The sequence below is a fragment of the Molothrus ater genome, chromosome 5, assembly GCF_012460135.2.
Source record: "Molothrus ater isolate BHLD 08-10-18 breed brown headed cowbird chromosome 5, BPBGC_Mater_1.1, whole genome shotgun sequence".
NCBI lineage: Eukaryota > Metazoa > Chordata > Aves > Passeriformes > Icteridae > Molothrus > Molothrus ater.
In genome coordinates this window covers 7,362,683-7,383,313 of record NC_050482.2, presented here as the reverse complement: position 1 = coordinate 7,383,313, position 20,631 = coordinate 7,362,683, and the positions used below count along the sequence as shown (strand labels likewise).

Below are 20,631 nucleotides of genomic sequence, written 5' to 3'. Positions count from 1 at the left end.
CTGAGATGGTCCAAATCCTACAGGGATGTGTGACCCTACTCCAGCCACCTGCCCATGAGGCTGGGACATCCCAGCCAGGGTCCCCAGAGAGCAGCACAGCCCTGCCACCATCCACGGTGGTGGATCCTCAGCAATCCTCTGCAGATAAGGCAGAGGAGAACCTTTCATCATCCCTTGCTACAGTTTGAATATGCAAAGGATAATGTACAAATGCAGTGAACTCCCAGTGCAGGTGTTTGTCCCAGTTTTGGAGGTGCAGTTTATTTGTATTTAGTTGCAGTTAAGCAGTGATTGCAAACATCAGGGACTGTGGGGCATTTGGGTTTTATTTCTCTCCTACTCTCATACAGCTTTCCATGAGAATTGCTGCAGAAATTCTTTTTTTGCCTGAAAATATGTATTTCACTAACCATGACTGTGTTTAAGCCTGTTCAGTTGCTTTAATACCAGCCCTTCCAACACACTTAATATGGAAGTGTTTTCAATGTACTCAAATTCTTATCAACAGAGTGCAGTCACCATCACTGTGTTCTGCAAAGCCAAACCACAAATATTAGTGAGTTTGTTGGATAGCTTAATTGCCAGGTATCCTTTCTGACCAATGGAATATGCTGCTATAGCTAATCTGAATAGAAATTCTTACCATGTTTTGAATGAAACAAGCCCAAAGAGTCACTGCAAAAGGTACCACTTTAACAACAGTTGATTTGTGTTTTATGTCTGAAATCTCTATTCACCTCTCATGGTTTAATGAGTTACACTTCACACTCTTAGGACAGAGAGAGAAGCGTGTTATGATTAAACTCAGGTTATAGGTGAAGATAGAGGGATAATACAAGATGAAATGTCACTGAGAAATAGGTGGGAGAGAACAAATTCAACCATAATCACAACCTTTTCCATCTGAAAAACGGGCACTTAGTTTTTCTTAGCCCAAAGACGGCAACAACACTACAGAACTGCAGAAACTACCATTATAGTAACCATCAAGCACAAGAAGTTCAGTGGAGCCCATCAGTGCTCAGAAACAAAACAACTCCTGTTTCTCACTGCCAGCAGCCAAGGTGGTCATGGGGAAATGGTGCTACTGCAGTGCAAGTCCCACATCTCACCTCTGAGGCAGACAGGTTGAAGATGTTCTCAAAGTGGGGATTAGATGTATAATGATGAGTTTTGATGAATCAGCACTGATCCATCCTTTCCTGCAGAAATGGAGCAGGGATGGCAGGCTGAGTGATGAGAGCATTTTTGAACCTGCAGCAACAAGGGTAAGATGTTCACCATTTTAATACAGAGGCTCTGTGGTTTGAGACCTCCCCAGGACATATGAATTTCAGTTTCTCATCTTATTTTTGGGGGAAATATCTATACCACTTATCCTACAGCCTCACAAATATCTGTAAGGCCAGTCATTAGGTGAAAGACATAAAGACTCCACTAAAAGGCATCAATACTCAACTCTTGTGTCCCAGACAGCAGCAAGGACTGCTGAGTCCTATCACTGGGACACTTCCAGGCTCTCCTGCCCTTCTCAGGGCTGGTGTCCAGCAGCTCTGGGTCTGTGTGTCCCATGTAAACAGAGTTAGACATCACAGGGACATCCCATGTTGGTGAAGACCCTGGGATGCTCAGAAGCCAGACCACCACTGTGTATGGAGAGGAAATGAGCAGCTTTTTGTGAACTAGTCAAACCCTTCAGTCTCCTTAGCTGAGGGTTAACAGTCTTTGTGGTGACCACCCTGGACAGGGTGTCAGGAGAGCTGGGGTTTATCCTGGAGTGCCTCAGTAATGAAAAGGAAATAGTTTTCAGATGAGCAATAAAGACATGCTCCCAAAGACATCAGATAGGCAGCAATCAGACTCGAGTTAAACAATAAATCAAGTAACACTGAGCCTTTGCTCTAGCAGAGCACCATTATGGCTGGTTCTGTGTTTATTTAGAAGAGATTAGCCCATTTAAAATGTTTTCATATTAAATGTAATTTGGGTGTTTGTTATTGACTGGGTCTAAATACAAACATTATTGGTCAGATAAATATTTTCTGACATACAAGATCTGTTCACTGCACTTTTATGACATGAGGCCTTACTTGCTCCAAGATTTATTTTCTGTTCCCTTCCTCTCTTTGTGGGGACTGCTTCATAAAGATTAAAAAAAGTGCAAAGTAGAAATCACTGATAAAACTGTCAGAAATGGAGCAGCCTTTGTTAATCACCGATTCATTAGCTGGGGAAGAAGAGGAGTCTCGAGCCAGCAAAAAGGGTTTGGTGTCGCAGGCCTGTGATTTATTCCCAAGTCTGTCTCTCCCCCTCTCTCTGTGCCCAATTGGGTACAGGATCTTACCCAGGTAAATTGATCTCTCCATGACTCCATTTTCCCATCTGTTCAGCCGAGGTAATGATCTTGCCTCACAGAGGCAGTGAAAACTTTCAATAAGAAAAGGTTACCTGCAAAACCACACCTGCATCTGAAATTAGGCTACCCCCTACTAACACCTACAGGAGCTTTCCCTGGGTTAGTCTGGTGGGCAAGAAATGGAGTGCAGAAAAACACTTAAAGAAATAAAATAGTATAACCAAAAAGGAACAGAAATTGGAAAGCAAGCTTGCAGTACTTTTTATTTCAATTGCTAAAATTGTCATTTTAGTGTGTCACTTTAGTATCTCCTGAGCCCTTCTTTAAGGTTGCAGTTATGTATTGAAACATTGTCTAAGTGGCTTTTTATTTTTGCCACATTTGTTTAGAAAAATATTTTCATAATTATTTCAATACCATTTTGAAATGTTCTCAGGATTTTCTGCAAAATGTGAAAGAGAAAGCTTTTCCAAGTGGTGTAAGTTTTGCAATCCTCAGTAGAAGGCAGTGTAAAACTACAAAAATATTCTTCAAATCTGAAATCATGCAAAGTACAAAGTCTATTTCAGTACTAAAAGCCAAACAAATGAGAATGAGTTTGATTTATTCCTCTGTGCAAAAGAGAGTAGTACTTCATTATGTAGCTCAGTGCAAGAAGTGCATGTAGATTTTGCCTAACAGGAGGCACGTTTTTGGGCTTGGCACACTCAGCTGATTCATTTGATGTCCTTCACAATTACCTGAGCTGCCTTTTGGCATCAAAGAGGCTTCTGGCTGTCCTTCACCAGCACCACTCAACTGCAGCATCTGAGGAAAGCGTGGGGGAGAATAATTTTGCCTTTTTCCAGCCTTGCTCTCAGGTCCTTGCCATTCACTGGCCATTTGCTCAGCAGTTCCCCTGCATGGATGAGGTTGTTCCCTTGCCTTTGCATGAAAGAGGTTTTCCCTTACTGGTAGCATTTTAATTCTGCCTGCACTGGAGCCATGCTGGTGGTCTGAGAGCATCTCTCCAGGTGCCCCCCAGCCAAAAGTGCTCTCTGCCAGCACCATGAGCATCTTCTTCCTGCTCCTCCCCTGGGGAAAGCCCTCTCCATCTTCCACCACCACCAATTCCTTTTTACGGATGGAAGGGGCCCCTGCCATGTCTGCTTCTTCCTGCATTGGTTTGTTTTCAAGCCATTTCAGGTGAAAATGTCAATATTCTGTGAACAGGAAGAAGTTTCTGAGGCAGAGCTTAGCTCAGCTCTGAAGGAAAGGGAAGCACGTGTCCCCTCTACCCCAGGGGAGAAGGGATTTGTGAGGACTTGACCTCCATCAAGGAGGGGAATCCCTCATCCCTTCTATTCCTTCTGCAAGGACAGGCATGGCTCACAGCACGTTCCATCAGGAAGATTTCCTTCCTTCTTCTTCTCAGTCCCAGACCCAGGTGGGTGCAAAGAGGAAGGAACTGCAGGATTGTCTGCTGTCTCCAGCATCACTCCACTGAGTCATGGGTGACCCTGGGAGGGCTGGTGGCACACCAGGCTCCTCTTTGGTCCCTTATGCACACTTGAGCTGTTTGCTTTGTTTGGCCTCTCGGATGCCAGGATTACCCAGAGCTAACTGGGACACAGGCGACTTACACATGGCTCCTGTCCCTTTCCACAGCAGCCCCAGGCTGGAGCTGGAGGCAGCAGGCAGGATTTGACAGCCCAGGGTCATGGCACCAACCAGCTGGAGTTGGCCTGTCCCCACCATCCCTTCCAGCTGCCTCGTGGGGACCCAGCTTTGCTTCCCTGTGTAATAATCCTGCCAGCATGCACTTCCCTTGCCTAATGAAGGGAGGATTTATTGCACCAGCTCTCTGGGAACGTCGAGGTCTGCTTCCTTCCCTCTTCAGCTCTCTGAGACCCTTTAAGTACAGTCTGTGTGAAAATTAATCAGACGCCCTGGAGGCTTATTTTGTCCAAAGCTAAAGTCCTGCTTCTCCCTCTCCCCCTGCCTTTTGTGCCCCAATTACTTAAGGGATTGTCCTGGAAATTAATGAAAGCATGACAAGGGAATAACACCCACAGTTCATCTCAGAAGGGAAGTGTTTCTATGAAAGGCTTAACTGGAAACATCTCGTGGTTCACCCAGCAAACCTGGAGACCTTCCCAGTCAGAAGCATGCTGTGCCATGACAGCTGGTGTTGCATGTGCCCTATCCCCATGATTTAGAGGTCCAGACTCGGTTATGAGTCAAGTCCTGCTCTGAGCAATTGCATTTTGCTTTTTTGAATGAGATCCCTGTGCCTTCCACCTGGTTTCCAAAGTCCTCAGCACTCATTGTCACAAGGTCACAAATCCTGTTACGGAGGAAAACGGAGTGATGGGGACAGGCTTGGTGGTGGTACACGTAACCTTCCATCCCTTTTTTGCTGGCCCTGGTCCATGGAAAGGGGTGAGGGCAGCCTGGTGGCTTGGGTGACCAACTGGGTCACATCAGTCTTTTCTACCTTCCAATACTGAGGCCAATTCAGTGTATGGAGGACACAGATTGTTTCAGATGAAAAGAGGTGATGCCATTGCTTCTTCTCCAGCCAAACTACATCAGAGCTCATGAGCAGTAAGACCATTTTATACCATTAATTTCAGAGGGACCATGTGAATTAACCCACAGGCTAACCTGACATTTCATTTTCTAGGTCTGGCTGACCCTTGTCATGGCTACAATAAGTCAGCTGCATTGATTTACAGTGAAATTCGTATGCCTAACAGCTTAAATCATCTCTGGAAATGGATTTCAGCTCCCAAGTTACTTAGACCCATGTTGCTTTTTAATTTTTGAGGCTTTTTAATCTTTTACTGCCACTCAAATACTATGAGTTAAGAGTTGTGCAGTCAATGAGAGTTAGGCCATTGAACACCTCCCACAGGGAGGCAGGCAGTTAGACACCTTCAGCAAATCCTGAATGTTCTTTGAAAGCATTTTCCTCACCTTCCATGGGTTTTCAGATGTGCCATATGGGGAAAATGGCATTGACTTCTGTAAAGCACTGCACCTCTTACAGATGCAAATCATGGAGTAAGTGTGAATATTACTTCATGACATGACATCTCCTCCAGCCCGTTAGTGCTAATTAATGCAGTTCTGGGGGTAGACAGTATTCATTAAGCTTTTCTGAAACTACTAGAAATGTTCATGTAACAGCTCACACATTCTGATGGCACCCACAGTCCTATCACCACATTCCCTGTAAAGTATTTTGGTTCTTTAATCTTTGCTAACGAGAGTGGGAATGAATTGTCAACAGTAATTCTCCAGCACAAGGCCATGGTGTTTCCTCCTAGCTTTATTATCAGCATGTTTTTATTGTGGCACAGAGGCATCTGCTTGCTGGAAGCTGGATTTTGTGGATGTCAAAGTTAAATATATGGGTTGCTGTTCAGTTTTCGGGACTTGCCACAATAGGAACCAGCTTGGGAGAAGCGTGGCCATTCCTTGCTTGTCATCATTGCAATGACAGCAGCTTTGCTGCCTCCAGACTGGATGTTTGCTGCCAGGGTGTATTGTTTGGGTAGTGCCAGCTCCAGAGACTTTGTGAGATTATGGAATTTCCTTGAAGAAAAGGACTTTTTCTGCTGCTGAATTATAACTGGGAAATTTGGAGAGGAATGTGTATGAGGTGATGGCTTTTTTACCAGGGAAGAAACCCAGATCTGGCCACTTTTTCTAGGAAAGAAGGGTGCAATGAATAAATGAGAGGAGCTGGGGCAAAACCCTTGTCCAGTTCTAGGGAATAACCACTCTTTGTGGTTGAGTAGTCTTTCCACATTAAAAGAAACAGTTCCCATCTCTAAGTTCTAAACTGTTAACTCCATCAGGTGCCTAGAGGATGTTATCTTCACTACCCATCCAAGGCCCCATGAGCAGCACTTACCCAAAAGGATGTGTTAACATTTCCTGCAATAGTGGGAGAAATTCCTGCTACATTTCCTTTATCCATCTTCACTTAGGCAAGACACTTATTTTTATTACAAATGTTACTTCATATGGGAAGGTGATTTTTCCTTGCTAGTTCTAATCAGGGTCAGGCCTGAATTGCTGCTGGGGTTCATGCTCTTCTTCAGCACTGCAGACAGAACCTCCTTATGTTATGATATGTTAGATATGTTGTGTCCTCTGCTGAAGGAAAGAGCAGAAGAGCATTTGGGAGCCAACTTGAAGTTTTATTTTTTCTGAAATTAGTAGGTTTAAAATTCCAGGAGGTTTTGCAGTTTGTGTTCTGATGGTTTGCCCCTCAGTGTTGCTTCAGCAGCTGGATGTACACGTGGATGAGATGAACCCATAAATCCACAATCTTTACCCTTGCAATGGAGCCATGGACAGCCTGCATTCCCTGGAGCAGGGATGGATACCTTTGCTGCTTCTTGGTCCTGACCTTGGGATTGCCTCCAGAGCAGGGCTGGGCCACCTCAGCTACTTGGTCCTAACTCTCAGCAGCCAGGGGTCAGAACTGCCTCAATATTTATCCCCTTAATCAAAGCCATCCCCTTGGGTGGAGTGAGCTGGGTGGGTGAGCCTGCCTGGGCTCCATGCACAGCTCTGTGTTTATGCCTGTGCCCTTAAAATCAAGAGAGGGAATTGTGCTCGTGCTCTAGCATTGGTTGTTGTATCCAGAAGGACTTTGCAGCCCACTGGCCCCTTTATGTCTAGAGAGTACATAAAGACTCATGGTCTTGACTTTGAGTCTGACAGCAAATCAAACCCAGCAACACCCCCAGTTAAAATGAGACAATCTGCTCCTTCACCACCACCATGTCAGGAGAGTGACTTTGTCATCTTCCTGTGGGGCAAAGAGGGAAATTCCCTGTATCCCATGTAAGCTCCAGATCCACCCTCACCATGAGCATCTTCATGGTGGCATGAATGCCAGCTGAAAACAAATGAAGAAAAGTGCTCACCTCCATACCTCCCCTTCCAAAGCAAACCTCTCCCAGCCAGTCTGCTCCAGAGCATGGCACAGCTCTGGTTCTTACCCAGTGAGAATAACCCCAGTCCCAGAGAGAAAATACTGATGGAGGGGCAAAGCAGTGGAACAAGCCAGAGCTTTAACCACAGGCGTGGTTGCTTCATGGTGTGGGTGCTTCATGCTGTGCATGTTTAAATCAACAAATCAGCACTTTTTGCAGGCCCACACAATCTTTCTTGACTGATCTATTTATTTAATAGTGACACCCTTGCATGAGGGTTACTCTCCTGCAATCTGTAGAGATGTTCTATTGCTGGGCAGCATCCCCACTCTTTTACACCATCACAAGCTGCACCCTTCACCCAGCCAGGACCAGGGGGGAAAAATCATCAGAAGGGAGGCTGTCCTATTTTCCAGGGCTTCAGCCTGGCAGGAACTGCTGTTTCCAGCCCCACGGGTTCTCGGGGCCCGGGGCTCTGCTCGGAGCATCCCCGCTGCTCTCGCCTCTCTCCGTTATCATCTCAAGGCGTGCACGCGTGGCCAGGGGGGTGAACACCGCATCCCTTCATCCCTTCATCCTCCTCCCAGAGGCGAGGGGGAGCCCAGATGTTGGCAGGCCCGAGCCAGGTTCATCTGTTTCACATGACCCAGCGCCAACTGCTGCTCGCTGCCCTCCTCCCTCCTTCCTCCTCTTTCCTCCCCCCCCTCCTCCTCCTCCTCCTCCTCCCTCCGCGGCTCCAGCCTCGCAGCCGCGCAGGAGCCGGGGGCCGGCAGGCGGGGAAAGGGAAGGAGCAGAAGGGGGAAAGGAGGGTTCCGGCATGCCGGCAGGGAGGATGGGCCGGCCGTAGGAGCGGCGGGGAGCGGAGGGCAGGGCCGCGCATCCCGCGCCCCCGGCAGCGGCGGAGCGGCGGCGGCGATGGATGCGGGGCGGTAGAGCCGCGGCCTGGAGACGCCGTGCGGAGGGGATGCGCTGGTGCCGGGCTCGGAGCTGAGGGGCCGCCGGGGCCGCCGAGGCAGCGGAGAAGGTAACGGGGTCTTTGTCTGCCGAGGGCAGGCGAGGCGAGGCGGGCCGGGGCTCTCCCCTCGCAGCCCCGGCCCCCGGGGAAAGCCCAGCCGCAGTGTGCGGGCTGCTCCACGCCCCCTCCCTCCATTTACCTCAAACGGAGAGAAATGTGGGCAGCAGCTGCTCTGCCTGTCCTTTCAAAAAAACCCATCCCCAGCCCCAAGCCCTTGGGTTCGGTGGGCGAGTAGCGGAGCCGAGCGCGGCGGCGGGGGAAGGAGACGGTGTGTGTGTGTGTGTGTGTGTGTATGTGTGTGGGGAGAGGAGCCGGAGCTGTGATTCCTTCCCCCCTTCCCGAGCAGTCTGGCTGTCTGTCCCCACTGACTGCCAAGATGGACTGCTCCTTCCCTTCCCTTCCCTTCCCAAATGGCTGCAGCAAGTTTAATGCAGAGCCGGGGGCTTCGCTGAGGGGAAAGCCCCCGGCTTGTTTTTCCTTTCCCCATGCGCACCTTTTCGTGAGTCGGGAATAGAAAAGTTGCTCCAGATTCAGGGCTGGAAAAGACAAATGTGTGCAGCTCTGCTTCCAAAGTGTGCCCGTATGGGAGTGCATCTGCACGCCCTGCAGGCTGGCTCGGCGTAAGGAGGGTTCTTGGCCGCATTGTTACCCGCTGGCTGCTGCGGAGGGCGGCAGAAAAGTTGTTTCAAACCTCTCCATAAAATTTCCAGGAGAGACAATTGTTTCTAATAATAGCGCTGGCAGCGGTTTAGCAATACGGCACACACAGATGCGGAGCTATCTAGCAAATCTCTCGCAGGCAAGTGAGGTCGCAGGGAAAGCTGAACTCCCAGCTTGTTGGTTTGCTTTGGGGTTTTAAAACCTTGTCCTGAACAAAAACGCCGGCACCGCTCGCCCTTTCCAGCGGCGAAGGGGGTGTGGTGCCTGTGCCGGAGCGCTGCATCCATGCACTCAGCTGAACCGGGCTTTCCTCGTGCCCCGGGTACCGAGAGGGCTTGGATCCCGGCTCTGCCCAGCTCCAGCTGGATCTCGGGGTGTCTCGGACCCGCTCCCCTCCAGACTGGTGCCCGGGGGCTGATGCGCATCCCCCCCCGTGCATGGAGGGCTCTGTTACGGGCGTGGGTGTCTGTGCCATCTTCCCTGCCTGGAATTGCCTGCCAGGCACCAGAGAATTCCCGAGGGAGCCAAACGCCTCTGGCTGGTCCCTTTCTCCTTGTGGTGATGGCAGAGGCCGGCTGGGGGCTGCTGCCTGCACTCTCACTTGGACCGTGATGCCGACCCTGGCCGGGCTCAGCTTGGTGGCTCAGAGCTGCTGCTGGGCTCGACCCTCCTGGCACAAGGTACAGGTGGCCTGTTCTCCTCCAAATATTAATATTGCAGGAGAAGGTGGTTTTAAGCATCAGTGCCAGGCAGGTATGTGCCACGCTCTGCAGGAGGGGTGGTTTCTGCAGCCCAGCTGTGCTGCTGAGCAAGGAGCTGTGGCAGAAGCATGAGGAGGCAAGGATTTATTGCTTCTTGGTACAAGAGGGGATATTTTGAAGGGTCTTCAGCTCAGTACCACCTTGTGCCTCTGCTAAGGTCAGCTGTGTCCCTCAGAGGACCAAACAGGCTGAAGGAGTTGGCATTGCCCATCCATCATGCTGTGTGATCAGTTCCCACAGAAGGGAGAAGTGCACCAGTGGAGCAGAGCATGTGGATTTATGCACGTGAAAAATAAGCATTTTGTTCTTCAGTGAATTTTTGTTCTAAATGCCCAGGCTAAAAATATAGGATCTCTCATCTTGAGCATAGATGCACCAGTGAGCCACTCATAACCCTTTTGGGCAAGCTGCTCTTGTCTCCTTTAGACTGTTTCTGGCGGTCCTGTTGTTGCATGTCTGGAGTGGTTATTGCATTAAAAATGCAACTTGATATTTGATGATACCTCTGGTCACAGCACTGGGCTGCTCAGAGCCCTACAGCAATGCAGCATCACTTGGTGCAGAGAGATCCTGTCAAAGTGTTCAGCCAGGTCAAGAGCTTCAGCTAGTGCACTGGGTGTTGTTAAGAGGGACATAAGCCTGGGGAAGACTTCCCAAGTCATGGAATCTTGTCCCACACATCACAGGTAATTGCAGTGGTACATATCCCTTTGTTGCTACTGTTACTGGGTGAGCAATGGCATAAGCCTTGAATCAGTTTTGAGTAAAGCTTAAAGTAAAGCCAAAGTAAAATGCAGGTGTGGATGAAGCAGAAAATGCTTTATTAGGGAAAACTGGAAAAGGGCTGGGGAGTCACTGAAGTCTCAAGCTGCAATCTGTTAGCACTGTGAAGGAAGGGGACGTGCATTGCAAGGGGGGGTGACACGTGGGGAAGGTATTAAGGAGCGTGTTGATCCAGCATTAACCAAATTTGGGGTCAGGGCTTAGTGGTGTCCCCTGAAGATGCAGAAAGGCTCTGTATGATCCACTTCTTGTGAGCTGGATTGCTGGGACAAGCAAGGGCTGCTGTGATGCACACTTAGGCTCAGCTCTCAGGAAACTTGGGTGTCTTTTACTCAAAACTCTCTGTGTTTGAGGAAATCAAGGTTTCTGCTACTCTGAGCTGCACCCAGAATCTCCATCTAGCTGGGAGCCACCGAACAAATGCCCAGCGGGGGGAATGGGAAGCTGGGGGATATGCCATGGGGTCAGCCACAAGAGCAGGTAGCTGTAGCTGCCTGGGATGATCCCCATGCCTCATCACAGGATGGGGTGCACAGCTGGCTCCCAAGGTCACTCAGCAATGCCAATCTCCAGTCATCCTTGCTGGCTTGCTCCTTCCAGCAGCTGGAGGAGAGAATTGCCCTGCAGCCCCAGGGCAAGCAGAGCACAGCAGCCCAGCAGGCAGCAAGGTCTGACAAGGTTAAGCTGTGATGGAATTGCTGACAAGCCTCCTCCAGCTCCAAATCCCAGGTTGTCCCAGCCTCTCTCAGGTTCCCTAAGCCAGCAGTGCATTGCCCAGCATGGCCTCAGGGACCACTGCAGCTGACAGCATCCACTGATATTTCTTCTGTTCCCTCCAGACTTGTAAAAACTTAATCCCTAGCCCTCCTGTAAATCTCAGTATGTGCCATGTCCTAGAAAGCCACAATTTGGCGAGGCTGCACAACGAGCTGGAGCTGGAGCCCCTGTCTTCTCTTCTGGGGATGAACCTTGTCAAGGACCAAAAATGACTTTGATTGCTTTTCTCTCTGATCTGACACTGAGAAGGGACCCCAGACAGATATTTGATCAGTGCTGAGCTTCTGGGAGCACTTTCATGTTGATGAATTGCAAGCACACAAGTTTTGATCTTGTCTCCTCTGCTCCAAGTCACCTTTGCACCCCACCTACTCATGAGCTGATGTCAGCCTGAAGGTTTACTCCTTGCCTGTGTTTGCCTCTGGTAGGCTGCCTGCCAGAAAAAGTAGAAGACCCTGATGTACCTCCCCTTCCCAGTGCACCTCTGCTTCATGGCTGTGTGATACTCCTCTGATACTCCTCTGAGGCCCCAAGGCTGGTGCCAGATGCCCTGGGTGCCTCTCTGTGGGTAAGGTGGGACTTCAGCCCTTGCCCAGCCTTAAAGTGGGAGGAGGCCAGAGGAGCTGGGACCATCTGATTCCCAGTGCCACCAACAATGTTCTTGTTTACAACCCACTCTGCTCCTTTCCTAACAGATAGACAATACTTCTGGTTTTGTTCTGAGCTTCTCTGGGACATTTTCACACAGTGTGGAACAGTTGCTGTGTCCCCACACTCAAGAAAAGATCATTAGTGGGACGCTAAATTATCTTTTCACCTCTGTCTGCACTGGTGGGGTGAGGTGTGATTTAGTGTAGTAATCTTTGGGAAAAGTCATCAAGGCAAAAAAAGGAGGTAGGCAAGTTGACTTCTTGTTACTTAAATTCACTGTAAAAAGGTCCAGTGAAAATATCCTGGAAAGCTGCAAACCAAAAAGAGGTTGATATTCCCATTTTGGCTAGAGAAATCCTTTTGTATGTACACTTCCACACGTAATGCCTAACATTTTGACAGTGGCTGTTGGGCTTGCCAACCCACCAGGCTCAGCCTCTAGTGTTTGGATTATTTATTTATTTTTCTTCTTAGAAGTCTCCAGATCTCCCAATCAAAATAAACCCACCCTTGTTTGGGTTTGCTGGCCGTGTGGGATTGAACGTGGCTGCAGCTGTGCCACACACACTGTAAGCACTGCTGGCATCCCATCCTTCCCAGCTGAAACATTTCATGCAGGGAAGGGCTTTGCAGATGGTGGAGCAGCCATGGCTTTATGCAGGACAAGCAGGGGATGGAAAGCTGCTGCATCAAGTGAGCAGCTTGGAAAGGCAGCACAAAATCTGAAACGTGGCTCCTGTCCTAGAGAGGGGAGTGTGGATTGAGCTTTTTCCACATTTAAGCAAGGTTTTGTCCTCGCTGTGCAGGGGGAATGTCTGTGCTGGCCGCCCCCAGCGAGGGTTTTGTGAAGACACTCATCATCCCAACACGTGGCTGCCACGTGTGTGCTCACACACTCATTTCCTGGTGAAATGGGGCACACAAGGGGACAGGGATGATTTAGGGGACGTGTAATCAAACACAGTGCTTCCTTTGTGCACACACACATCCTCCCCCAGCGTAAAAACGCGCTGGAAAATAAATCTGGAAGGTGACTTCCACTGTCTTCTGCAATTCTGAACTGCAACATCCAAAAGAGAAGAAAGTTATATCTGAAGTGGGCTGGGCTCCCTGGGATGCCTTCAATCCCTGCTGGGGTGGTTGTGCAGCCAGTGAAGGTGTCACCTGGGCTTGTGCTGCAGGAAGTGGTGGGAATTGGGAGAAGGGACTCGTTCCTCACCAAGACCAGGGAGAACTGCCAGGAAGCACCAAGTCTGCTTTGCCTCTGTGTTGCACCATGGAATGTGCCTTCTGAATTGCTCTGGTAGTGCTGATGGCAGTTCTGACGGAAATCTGTACATCCAGCAGTGCTGGGCTGTGTCCTCACTTTCTCAGTCCCCTGTCACAGGCACTGCTGACTGTGTACACAGCAGAAGGCTGCTCCAAAATGGATATTGAATCTATTGAATCCTGGGAGCTTAGAGCTCAGAGGTATCAGATCCAGCTGCTGAGTTTGCAGACATTGCATCAAGGCTGTTCCCTCTTGCCTTCCCATCCTTAACTCTTCTGCATCGATTCTTCATAGCGCTAAAGAGCTGCTGAGTTTAGTTCCAGAAAGGAACATCCTTCCCTGGCTCTTAAAAAGCAGAGGCATGTGGTTAAAAAAAAGGTTTGTGTTGAAGTGTTTATTTCAGGTCTCTCCTCTGCAGAGGTTACAGACTGTCCATATTTAGTATGTCATGATGCAGAGATGACCTGGTCTTGCTGCACCAATAGCCAAAGAATTCTCAATACAGGTGGTGCAGTATCCTGGCATTAGTCAGGCTGTGACTGGGGGTATAAAAGCACAGGCTGTCTCCTGAAAGTAGTTTTCCCTGCTTGAGCCCTGAGTGGGGCTAGTCTGAGCTCTAGCCCTCCCCAGAAACACAAGTGTTTATACCCCCATTCACAGCCTGACTAATGCCAGGATATTGCCCCACCTGTATTGAGAACTCTTTGGCTATTGGTGCAGCAAGACCAGGTCACCTGTGCACCAGGGCATCTCATGACATGCTAAATATGGACAATCAGGAGCTGTCAGGGCTGGAGAAAGCAGGCTGGACCCCTTCAAACCCCTCGTCCAGGGTGTGCAGGCAGAGCCCTGGGAGATGTCTCAGCCCTGCACTCAGGAGCAAAGTGGGAGCAGAAAGCACCAAACCAGACTCCTGCAAGCAGGACTGGTCCTGCAAACACCTGCATCTCTGAGGATGAGTCAGCTGCTTGTCATCTGAATGTGCTCTGCATCTCACCCGTCCTGCCTGTGAAACCCAGCTCTGGGGGATGATGCCCACCCTGCACTGACCCTGTCAGCTGCTGCTGCTGCTCAGGCAGAGCTGCTGGCAGCTGCCCAGCCCGGGCACAGCCACAGCCCTGGCTCCCAACATCAAGAGTGTGTCAGACCTGCTGGTTAGCAGTGGCTGGAAACAACCCGGTGACATATTTTCCCACTGGAAGCATATCAGTTCTTGGAGTGTTATTCAAAACAAGAAGGGGGGAAAAAAACCAACAAAACCAACAGTTCTGTACACAGATTAACATTTAGCCTTTTTTTTTTTAGTTCTTTCACATCTGGAATGGCTTTTGTAAGTGTGTTTTCTATGATGTGCTGTATCTAACACTGCTCAGTGCTCTCCCTTGACCTGCTCTGTTACAGCACCTGAGTGATACAGTGCCCAGAGCCTTGGCCCCATTGACCAGGCCAGCACCACTCACACCTCCCAAGGCTCAGTGATACACCAGGTACAAAACACCCAATGAGCACTAAAAGGACACTTCAAGCCATAAATCTTCATTTGTCCTTTAGAAATATTTCACACATACTATCACTTCCACTGCCTTGGGTCACTTTGGTCATCTTTCTATGAACCCACATTGATTTTTTTTCCTCTGGCAAATCACATTAGATTCAATAGCAAATAAATTGTCCTGTTTTCTTCTATAACTAAACAAAACCTCCTGTGAATGTGTTCCCAGAAGACTTCAATGCTCTCATGTAATTACACCCTGTCTGCATGCACAAACAAGTGATATCTGGAACATTTTGCTGAAAGTATGCCACATTTCAAGTGTGAAACTGTACAAAAAATTAAAATTTTATGTGTGTTTGAAAGGAATTTAACATGTCAAATGTAGGAGAGATTAACAGACATGATAATATCTTTGGGGAAAATAATAATAATAATAAAAATAACCTTTTGCCAGGTACATTTTTGCCACATGGTCATTATCCTATGATGACTCACAGTGCTTGCTGCAGAATATGGAAAGGAATGAACCAGAAGATGACCAGGAGTCCCTGCAAAGAAGTTTTTGTGACCTATAAAGGCTTCAAATCCCTCATTGGTAAAGGATTTCCCTCGTAGATAATCTACATCATTTTCCCTTTCTGTCCTTTGTGCATAGCAAACAGAGTGAATACAGAGCTCGTCCAGGGGAAGCAAGACCCTTCCCAGGCATATCTTGGTTTTCTTGAAGCACAGCTATGCTCAAAAGTTGCTGAAGCACCTGTGCCAGGACCACTCTGCTTGTCCTTGTGCAAAGACACCAGGGATCCTTTATCCTCTTTCCCTCTGGGCCTCCCATTTTAGCTCTGCTGTTGACATTTATTTCTTTGGGCTGCATTAGGGACTGGCAGCCCAAATGATGGATCACAGCTCTCGTATGCAAACATGGGATGAAACTGCAGAACTTGCCTTAGAGGGATTATTATCCAGAAAATAAGTTCACCCTGGGAGAAATACAAAACGAAAAGATCACCAAATAAAGATGTTCACAGAGTTTGGCTAAGCTGAGTTAGATCAGGAGAAGTTATGTAAAGGGCAAGTTATTTTGGGTGTTAACTGGGAAGTTGGCAGCAAGGAGGATTGTCTACCTGTTGTCTCATTACCAGAGGTATGAGGGGGACTATTTTTGCAGTGGTTTTTCTTGTGCTAGTGGCAGTTTTTCAGTCTTTGTGCATTCCTTTGGCATGCAGAGGAATAGCATAGTCTGGAAAAGCAGTCCCAAGGTCTGTAAGGTGGAATGAGGCTGCCCTTGCCATTCCCCTTCTACTTCCCCTAGGATGCAACCCTTTGGCTGTAGTGGTTTCATATGGATCCAGTGGTTTCACCAGACTCAAAGATGCCCTAAATATGAACAGCTCATCATCTGCTCTGTAAGAAGTGATGGAGTTCTGAGCAGGACTGTAGCTCTTTTTCTCTCACCAGGGCTTGGTGCTGGCTCTAGGAAGGAGCTGATCTTCCAGGTCTGTGAGGCTGTGCAGGGAAGTCTGTTGGGAGAGGATGGAAGCCCCATCCCCTGACTCATTCAAAACTCATCTGCCTGACAGTGCTGCCAGCAAGGAAGAGCCCCAAGCTGGGGGGAGGAGGAGCAGCTGGGCTGCCTCTTTTGCACTATCATTTATTATTTATATCTTCCTCCATTGGTAGGGTCCAGCCAGCTTGCTGCACATGCAGAAAGGCTGTAGGAACAACATGGACTTCCCAAGTAAAAGAGGAGGAGACAGCTACAATATCCCAATTTGAGGCAAAATTTTAACAGCTCTAGGTCATGTTCTTGACCTAAAAATGCTGGCCCCAAAGCAGGTGACCATGGTGAACCACCTGCACAACTGAGCAGCTGAGTCAAGGTTTATCAAAACACACTTCTGCTGTGTGCAGAAGGTGTTTCAAATCTGTAAGGTTTAAGACATCTGTGACCAGTGAATACTCTAGACTAAAAATAATAAATAATACTGTGTAACCTCCCTGTGGTCAGCCCCAGCTCCAGAGCTCAGAGGATGCTCTGACCAACCATATCAGAACTCCTACACTCTCCACTCCTGCCTTGTAAATAGTGGGGATAATTCTTGGAAGCTGGTATATTTTTATAGTGGCAAATGGTTTATTTCCTTGCCAAGAAAGGGAAGGGACAGAGCTACAGGGGCAAAGGAGTCATAGTAAAAAGTCTGCGTTGGGAATGCCCTCTCCTCCTGCCTCAACATCACAGGGCAGGGAGGGTGCAAGAATTTCTGCTTCCCTTTGTATTTGAACAGATTTAGATCTGTATTATTTTCAAGAAGAAACAATACGTGACCTGAGCCAGCCCAGCCTCCACTCTGGTGAGGAAGCTGGTCTGTCCAGGAAAGGGCTCTCTTATCTCAGGATATAACTGCAATCAGGCCATTGGGGCTGGCCACGCTCAGAGCAGTAATTCAGACATCTGCTGGGTAATGCCCTGCTCGGTTTAAAACGTGGTGCTGGAATTAGATTTCATTCTGACTACACGGCTCAAGCACCAAGTGTTTTGAGGTTAAGACGCGGCATTCCCTGCTTTAAAGTTCGCCTGAGAGTTATTGCTTGATGTTGTAAATGGACTTAAGGACCGTAGGAGAGGGTTTTTCATTTCAGCCCTGATACAGTAAGCCACTTAAACACTTGCTTATGTCACACTGAAATAAAGGGGATTTATGGACACAGCTATGGGCTTTGCTGAATCAGAGCATTTTTGCTGAGTGCTGTTTAGGGGAAGCCTGAAAAATAACCTGTGCAGATGTCCCTGGGTGATGCTGAGCCCGAGCAAGGCTGGAAAGAGCTGTGTGGAGGAAGCGAGGAGCCCCTGGGCAGGCCAGGAATTCTTTTGTCCGCTCCTAAGACAAAACAGGGAAGTCACCAGGTCACTCAGCCTGCAGCTTGCCTTAATTTTTGTCCCATCGCTCCGTGTCAGCATCCACACAATGGCTGGGTCGCGCCATCCGTCCCAGCGGTGCTTCCGACAGGGCGACACCCCAGCTGACACTGTCCCACCTCCCTTCTCCAGGAGGACTCTTGCTTTCTAATTACTGAAGCTGTTCTCCCCTCTCCTGACAAATGAGTGTTGGCAGAAATCATCGCATCACTTGGTGCCACCCCTCTGAAACACATCCCTGTGCAGTTCCCCCATGCAATGGGTAATGCCATGCACCACTCCCTTCATGTGGGATAGGAGAGGACTTTAGGAGCTGTATCTGTAACCATGGTTTTGACGCTTTTGCCTCCGTTCACTATTTTATTGGAAAGGACATTTATTTTCAAGGAGTGGGATAAAGAAGCTCTCAGGGAAAGCCAAAGGCCTCGCACGCGATACGTTCCTCTGGTGCTACCAAACCTGTGGGAGGTGCTGCACCATTGTCAGCTCCTGTTTTCTGGACAGTCAATCCAGCTGTGGACTGTGAGTGCATTTCACAGAGCCACAAAGCACTTCCATAGCAGGGAAACCCACACTGCTTTAGAGAGTGAAGTCTGGTTATGCATCAGCCATTGGCTACCTCTCTTCGTATCGTCATCATCCATTTCTACAGCATATTTCTGTGGCCTTTCTTCTCAGCTTCAAAGCTCCATTTGCCACCAAGTTCCCTTGAAATGGAATACTTAAAAGGTTGTTCTTGTTTATTTGAATATGCAACATCTTGGTTTTCTTACCAAAGTACTGCTAGAAGGTGACAAGTGCCTGAGAATACAGCTGGGGTACCCTTCCCAGGGGAAAAAACAACTGGCTTACAGCTAACCTCTCCAGAGTACCAAATAGCCTTTCCCATAAGAAATAATAGCATGAACAAATTTGAATTAAAAAGTGCCTAATGGGCACACACAAAAAGTGTCTAGTGGGTTCCTACTTCTTCATACCCAATTTGTGGAAGTGTTCAAGGCCAGGTTGGATGGGCTCTGAGCAACCGGATCTAGTGGGTGGCATTCCTGCCTGTGGGACAAGGGTTAGAACTAGATGGTCTTTAAGGTCCCTTCCAACCCAAACCATTCCATGGTTCTGTACTGCTTATTTCAGAAAGCTCAGCTCGTGTTCTGAACTGCCTTGCTGATCTTGGCAGACAGGACAGGCTGCATGGACCTCTGCTCACAAGCCAGGAGTAATGGGCCAAGTTAAAATAATTTTTCTGCCTTTTTAAAAAAACAATAACACAAACTACTATTCATCATTTATCTAGGAAAGACTTGTGGAAATAAATAGTCGAAATGAGGACTGTATTGAGAAATAACAGTTTCTCCTGACTGTCTCACATCCTTAGAGCTTCAAGCCACTGAGGCACAGGTGCCTCAGATATTGCCCATTTTAGTGAAAAGGAAGAGCAGGGAAGTGAGTGTGAGGTCTTTGGGCTTGGACCAGGGGATGGCATGAGCAGTGCTGCAGACCATGGTGATGTGCTCACCAGTGCAGGGCACTGGCCAAGTCCCATGGCTGGGACAGGTGAACCAGATTTGCACCAACAGTTGTCTTCCTCCTCTTCATTAGATATCTATACCATAGAGTCACACTTAAAGGACCAGATTTAAGCATTGGAATAGGCTTTTCAGGGAAGTGGAGTCACCATCCCTGGAAATGTTTGAAAAAGGACTAGGTGTGTCACTTCACAATATGGTTTAGTGAGCATGATGGTGTTTGGTTGAAGGCTGGGCTTGGTGTTCTTGGAAATCTTTCCAACCTTAATGATTCTGTGATTCTATGACTGCAAAAACAAGCCAAGGGCAGAGCCCAGCCAGTGCTCCTCCTCCTCCCAGGTCCCCATCAAGGGTCAGCCCTGTGGCTCAGCTCTTTGCACACTCACAGCCATCCTCATCCCAGCCACCATCAGTAACATTTATTAGGTGCAGATGTAGACCAGCAACAGGGAGGATGCTCTGCAAACACATGGCATAAAAATAAAGATAGTCCATTCCTCCAGGGTCTTGAAGTGTGAGTGTAGGACAGGAGACAGCAGATGGATGCAGGCACATGAAGAGGCAGTGCTGGTCAGTGCTACAGGCAGCTGCTTGCCAGACTGGCCCCAGTTCAGCAAAGTGAAGTGCTGCCACATGTGCAAAGCTGTGCAGACATCAAAAACACACTGCTTTTCCTCCCTCTCTCTCTCAACAAGCTTAGGAGTTGCCAGGATGAGAAGGCGGTAAGAAGTGGTCAAGTGGGAGCAGGATGTTTAATCTAAGAGTTTACTGTAATCAGTGGGCTGTCATCTCTCTCTATCTCCTTTCAGCAGCTCTGTCCAAACAGTGGACAGAGTGACACAGATTTTTGTGGATTCAGCACAGCAATTGCCTCCAATTATAATTTCTGATGTGATTCAAGGAAGAAAATGCTGCATTCTTCTTTATTCCTGCAGTCACCGGCTAGTGAAACGTGCCACGGATATTTATAGAACTGACATTGTAAATAGCATTTGCATTTGGTGCCTTTGAGTTATTTAGTGTGACAGTGCTTTCACCAGGAGGGTTTTTTTCATTCTGAAAGGGAAAGTTTCTCTTTGGAGCTGTTTCCTCCCATCACCTTGGCTGTTTGTGTTGGATGGAGCAGCTCTGTGGGCAGTTGTGATAATTTAGTGACAAAGTGTTGGGTGTACAGGGATTAGCTGAGCGTTGTGGAGGTTTTGGGGCTGTGTCACAGACAGTTTACAGGATTCTCTGAGACAATGTTTGAGTTACAGTGAAGATGAATAGAGAGGAGGGCAATCATCAGAGCACTTCATGGCACAAAGCAAAATAACCGCCAGCCTGCCTTCCCTAGGAAACCCGTTGTGTAAATATTTGGGTAGAAGCCTCCAAAGGAGATTTAAAGTCTTGTGATAAAGGTAACTAAAACGTCCTTTCCTTGAGAAAAACAGCTGCAATTCAGAAGATCCCATGAGTAACCACAAGACAGATTTCCTTTCTGTAG

At 48.3% G+C, this 20,631-nt stretch overlaps 1 protein-coding gene across 7 annotated transcripts in view; it reads left to right on the top strand.

Annotated features, from left to right (window-relative positions):
• The window catches only part of FRMD4A (FERM domain containing 4A), a 367,728-nt gene that overhangs the window by 211,501 nt on the left and 135,596 nt on the right, over positions 1 to 20,631 (top strand). The window contains exon 1 of one of the 7 annotated variants that reach the window (XM_036400313.2): positions 8,119 to 8,314. The exons of the other annotated variants lie outside the window; for them this stretch is intronic. The gene's annotated coding sequence lies outside the window, so the exon portion shown is untranslated. Of the gene's footprint in view, positions 1 to 8,118; positions 8,315 to 20,631 lie in introns of those variants that run through there. 7 annotated transcript variants of the gene reach the window in all.